Raw genomic sequence first — 6391 nt, 5'->3', positions numbered from 1 at the left:
TGTCGGCCAAAGTTAATATTTGCACAAAAATGGTGACTCATTTCAACTGGGATTTCCTCTCCTGGCCACTTATGGAATATCAACCGTGTCTCCATCGAGTTTGATGCAACAACTTTGATCTGAGAGTGAAAAATGTTCAGCTCAGGTACGGAAGGTTTTATTTTTGGGCCTGGATTCTTCCTGTGTGTGCAGCTTCTGAAGTGTTCAGGGAACACTCTTGTCACCCAAAATTCCAGCACGGGGTATTGCTCGAGTCTTTTTATGATGCAGCCACTTCCCGATGGCACTTATCCCCCGGGAATGCAGCATGGAACCAACACACCGGTTCCACACTCAATTCTCAAGTTGGACTTCCCAAACAAAAGCAGAAAACGCCTCAGGAAAAACAACACTCCAGATGTCTTCCATTTTCTTAAAACACAAATTTAGTTCGAAGCCATTTAAGCCAAAGGGAGGCACTTCGGGGCAATTTCAGTTTGTTTTGGAGTTTTGGAGTTTGCTCAGTGTCACAGAGGTGGAACATTAAGAAGCTCCACCTCACAATGTCACAGAAGATACCTGGAGGTCTTCAAAACATTTAGGAACATGTCAGCTGTAAACTCAGGTGTAAAGTGAGAAAACCACTTATTTAATTTCCTTCTGGCTCCGAATTTTAGAATTTCGATATCACTGAATGTGGTTTATTCAGTGTATGAGGAGTTTTCCCTTCTCCTTTCCCTTCCCTTCTCGCAGGATGCTCCTGAACAAAAAGGATTTTTGTCCAACTGCATCCATGGAAGGGAATGATAAATAAAAAATTAACACTGAAAGAAAATCACTGCTGATTTTTTTTTTCCCCCCTTTCTTTCTGAAAATCACTGTCAGGAGTGTGTTTCATGTAAAACACAACAGCTCTGGGGACGTTTGCTGGGAGAAGCAAAAATAAACTGAAAATCTGCCCTTGATAACTCAGAAGTAAGTTGTGAAATTTAGAATCTGCACAGAAATGAAAAGACAAAACCCTGCTGTGAGGTGCCGAGGGAGAAGCTCCGTTTCTGCCTCAGCCTGACTGCACTTACCTGCTCGTTAATATTTTGGATTCTCCAGAGCAGGCACTATTTTCCAGAAGTACGGAGTATTTTAGTGCTCAGCTTGCTGCTCTTGGCACTGGATAAACACTGGGTCACAGTTAAAAAAAGCACATTATGCATTTAATCATGTCGATATGGAAAGAGTAGGATTTATTAAAAGCACCTAGATAAGTTCCAGGCCTTACTCCCATTAGCTTCCAGTGGTGACTCACAAGCTGGTTTTATGAACTGTCTGGAAAAATCCCTCTGGGATCCCACTGCATCTTTAAGTACATTTTGTAAATGTGACCCGCTGCTCCTTGCAGCCCTCAGAACAACGGGGTGATTCCTGTGGGGATTTTAGGAATGGAATATACCCAATAAACCCGGGATACCCCGCCTGAGGTGCGCTCAGCCCCATCCAGTTCTTAAATCCATTCACTTCTGATCCTCTTTTTGTTGACATTCTTCTGAAAACCCACTGGGCTCCTGCTATTTCATTAGCTGTCTAGACTGGGCTGCAGGTAAATACGGGGGACTTTAGAAATGGGAATTAACACAGTGGGGATTAAAAAAAAGGTAAATAGCGGAAAATAACGAAAGCGTTCCTTCTGCTGCCCTGAGCCTCTCCAGCGCTTGGTCAATTTAGGAGGGTGTTTCTGTGAATGCTCAGCCAGAAGGCCCCTGAGGCTTATTTGCTGCGTGACAAGGGTGCTTGGGAGGACTGGTTAAGGACGGAGTTGCGCAGGGATGGAATAATTTACACCGATTTTATTCCTTCAAACCAGCCCCGCTCGCGGCCCCGCTCCTCCGCCCGCCCGCGCCTCGCCGCCGCCATCTTGCTGGCGGCGAAACGCCGCGCGCTGATTGGCTGCTGCGCCGCCCACCGACCAATGGGAGGCGAGCTCGCTGTTGCCACGGCAACGGCGTGTGAGGGCGGCCCCGCGGCCTGCGCGGCGTTCTGAGGAGTGAAATGTGAATTATAACGCTTAAAACGAGTTATACCCGATTATAACCGAGTTATACCCGATTATAACCCAGTTATACCGGGATTATAACCGAGTTATACGCGATTATAACCGAGTTATACCCTATTATAACCAGTTATACCCGATTATAGCCGAGTTATACCTGATTTTAACCGAGTTATACCAGATTATAGCCGAGTTATACCCGATTATAGCTGAGTTGTACCCGGATTATAACCGAGTTATACCCGATTATAACCGAGTTATACCCGATTATAGCCGAATTATACCTGATTATAACCGAGTTATACCCGATTATAGCCGAGTTATACCCGATTATAACCGAGTTATACCTGATTATAGCCGAGTTATACCTGATTTTAACCGAGTTATACCCGATTATAGCAGAGTTATACCTGATTTTAACCGAGTTATACCCGATTATAACCGAGTTATACCTGATTATAGCCGAGTTATACCCGATTATAACCGAGTTATACCAGATTATAACCGAGTTATACCCGATTATAGCCGAGTTATACCCGATTATAGCCGAGTTATACCTGATTTTAACCGAGTTATACCCGATTATAACCGAGTTATACCCGATTATAACCCAGTTATACCGGGATTATAACCGAGTTATACCTGATTATAACCGAGTTATACCCGATTATAACCGAGTTATACCCGATTATAGCCGAGTTATACCTGATTTTAACCGAGTTATACCCGATTATAACCGAGTTATACCCGATTATAACCCAGTTATACCGGGATTATAACCGAGTTATACCAGATTATAACGGAGTTATGCCCGATTATAGCCGAGTTATACCTGATTATAGCCGAGTTATACCTGATTTTAACCGAGTTATACCAGATTATAACCGAGTTATACCCGATTATAGCCGAGTTATACCCGATTATAACAGCTATAACTAATTTATAACTGAATTGTTGCCCGTCCCATCCACACCGTTTAAATTTTTCCCTCGCTAACGAATTCAGTAGCTCATCCCCCCCCCCCAAAAAAAAAAAAATCTATAGGGACCTTGTGGCTGTATGGAAACACAGTCATTAATAACCATACGTTCATAGATACATGAATAGCGCATAATTTTATTCCAGTGGGCCAATTTTGCTTTAATAAATAAAATGTTATGAAGGGAGGGTGGTCAGCTTGTTTGGAAGAACAACACTGGCCGGCGGCGACTCAGCTTTCCCTGGCTTTTTCACAGCTATGAACTGCTTGATATTTTTGGCTCGGCTCTATTATTATAATTTTTTTTTTTCCCCTTTTAAAAAATATGAGGCAGTAGGCTTCCTCCCAAGACACACTCAGGTGGGGCTGCTTCGAGCTGCTGACTTTCCCCTGGGGCACCTCATTTTGGTTAAAAAAAAAAAAAAAAAAAAAAAAGGGGAAAAAAAAAAAAAATGGACAACTCCCCCGTGGCACAGTCAGTAAAGCTCAAATGGCTCCGCTGTCCCCTGCCCGTCCCTCCAAGGCTGTGCAGCCTCATTACATCCCTCAAAATGGTTTTAAAAGGCTGCAGATGGAAGAGCAGTGACATTTATCACTTGCAAATGAGGGCCCTGCCGTCACATTCTGTAATGCTCGTTGTAGGGTATTTTTCTGCTGACTTTATACCCGGAGAGTCTGGGGGAAAATGAGCTCCCTGTGCTCAGTTTTATTGCTGCAGGCTTGGAGTGACTCCCCGGGGCTGGATGTGGAGCCCCCCCCCCCCAAAATCTCCGTGGGATTGTTTTCCTTCGCCCGCGTCACCTGGAACGAGCAGAATTCCACCGCTGCTCTTCCAGCTCTCCGCAGGGAATTGTTTTCCCTGGTGTTTGGCCTTTCTCGGACGAGAGTTTTGTTGTATTCCTTCCACCTACAACTCTGCTGGGCCAGCCTGTCAGGTTGAGCTTTGATTTGAGTCAAGACAAAGTTTTGACTCCAGAGTTTTAGTAAAAATGATAAAACTGTTTGAAACCAGTCCATCGCTGGGGAATGGGGCCAGTTTCTGCTGGAGCCTGAGAACCAGTGTCAGCCGCACAGTAAAACAGAATTTATCAAGAATGTTTGATCTCTGTAGTAGAGAACATTATTATGCCTGTTCGGGCATTCATTTCTGTTTTATTTGTTCTTTTTTTTTTTTTTCATGGCACGACGTTTCCAAATAGATGGGAGTGAGAAAAAAGGGAACAAGCGGCGCTGTGAGGGAACATAAAACACCGACCACGATGGGAGTGCTGGTGTGAATACAGTCAGAATTAGGAAATTCAGGAAGAGTCACCAGACATAAAAGGATGGAAGGCAAAATGTGGGATTTGCTTTATCCTTCCAGCTGGTTTGTTTGGAGCTGCAGGGGTTTTAGTGGCTCAGGTGATTCTTCTGCAAAATTTTGTAAATGAAAGTGCGTAATTTTGTAAATAAAAACTTTAGAAAGTCTCAATCTAGTTTACAAAGGGAGTAGTTGGTTTGGCCCACTATCTAGATCTGGAAAACGAGGAGAAAGCTTCAATGGAACAAAATTTTTAGGCAATTTAGGAAATTCTGAGTATTCTGGGTCCACTTTTTACCTTTTGACTGTAAAGAAACTGCCTAGCCTGGAAACTTCTTTCCCAAAATACCTCGTGAACTGAGGTGCTTCAATATAAGCAGTGTGAAGAGCTGCCCAAAGCTTGGTTCCAGTGCTTCCCAATCCCTTAAAAATGAAAATCCCTTGTGCTGCCATTGGGCTGTGGGGAGAATCAGAAGAGAGGAGGAGAGAAAGCCCCAGCAGCTCCATTCATGGGGGGGATGCAGCCCCTGCCAAGTGTCATTATGAAAATTCTTCCTTTTCATACGATATTAAACTCTCCTCTTGGCAGGTCCCCTGATGCAGGCAGTGTTTTTAGTGAAAATACACGAGGCACTGAATTCTTTAACCTCAGTTCATTTCTCATTATATTACTCTGTTAATAGTCCTGGGAAATACACAAAAACCCCAGCGCTGTGTCTGAGCTCAGCGGGGATCTCTGCGTGTTTAGGGTGGCCCTTGGCAGCCTGTGAGCAGAGAAGAGGAAAAAACATTTTTTGCAATGGGAAGAAGGCTCAGAAAGGGTTGATTTTTGTGAATTTAATTGGGCATTGAAGCAAGGCCATTTGGACCTCATCTTTTTTCTCTTTAAATGTCAGGGGTTTGAGGTTGGAGTCATTATAGAATAAGTGCTGGGTTTGATTCCTCCCCAAATGGAAGATTTTATTTAGTTCTTGTAGCCAGCAAAGAGAAGGTTGACATGGATTAAAAGTTCCTGCCCACTGGGCAGAACCCCACTAAATGACAAACTCAGTGTTTCTGGTCAGTCACAAATATAAATCAGAGATGTGAAAGGGCACATGGAAGTGTGACAGATCCCAATCCCCTGCAAATGAGGGTCACCAAAACTAACAGGAGGGTGTTTCAAATACACCTGCTTTTGCTTGTTGTTCTCAGGAGCAGGCTCACAGTCAGCCTTTGTGGCTGAAGTCACCAAGTACAACTGGGCAACTGCAATAAATTTATTGCTTATGACCACGAGTGTAGCTGCAGGAGACTGGATGGTGATTTGTGGTGGTGTGGCTATAAATTATGGTCCTATCTCCTGGTCTGGGTGTATTTCATCCAGAAATATTTGATTAATAATAGTTTTTTTTTTTCCTCAAAATGGCACTTGATCTTTAGTTTTACTGCATCAGCCAAAGAAGTTGAAAAATTTCTAAAACTCCTGTTGAATATTGTACTGATTGCAGGTGGGCAGTGGGCAAGGCCTCTTGACCAGGAACTTTTGCACACAAATGTGAAAAATGAGGAAAGGAGGTGGAATGGTTTGCTCAGCGTTGGGCAAAAATCTGTGGCACGGGTGGAAAACCATCCGTGGTGATGTTTGCCCAGTCCCTGTCATCACTCCTGCCCTGGCTTCTCAAGCCACTACTGAATTTGTAGTTGTCAGATTCTGTAGGTTGCTGTCAGATTCTGTCACCCAGCTGTGTGTTCTCAGCGTTCCCAGGCTGGGAATCCTGCTGGGATCCGGAGCTGCACTCACACTGAGCTGCTGAGGCCTTCTCTGCATCCTGTCTCCAACAAAACCAGTGCTCCTCCAGCATCTCTTCCAATTTCTGCTCCCACTGACTCTTGCAAATGGTTGTTCTGAGCCAGCACGAACGAAACACATGTTTAAATGTTCATTCACTCTTTTTTTTTTTTTTTTTTTTTTTTTTTATTTTTGTCCCCTCATTTTGCTTTTAGTTCAGACCATGACTTTAAGTCGGGAGTTTTTAAGACCATTCATGGCTCTACTCGCAGCACCTCAAGCAGCACCACAACCTCTATTTGTGCATATCTCCAGAAG

At 43.9% G+C, this 6391-nt stretch overlaps 1 long non-coding RNA gene across 1 annotated transcript; it reads left to right on the top strand.

Moving 5' to 3' along the window:
• Window positions 1-1972: 1972 nt before the first annotated feature.
• On the top strand, window positions 1973-4473 carry LOC128816986 (uncharacterized). The gene is made up of 2 exons (XR_008440064.1): window positions 1973-2024; window positions 4202-4473. It is a non-coding gene; the product is annotated as an uncharacterized LOC128816986 (long non-coding RNA).
• Window positions 4474-6391: the final 1918 nt, after the last annotated feature.

The sequence above is a fragment of the Vidua macroura genome, chromosome 19, assembly GCF_024509145.1.
Source record: "Vidua macroura isolate BioBank_ID:100142 chromosome 19, ASM2450914v1, whole genome shotgun sequence".
NCBI classification, from domain to species: Eukaryota; Metazoa; Chordata; class Aves; order Passeriformes; family Viduidae; genus Vidua; species Vidua macroura.
Note: the sequence above shows the minus strand (reverse complement) of the source record. Positions and strands in the feature narration are given on the sequence as shown.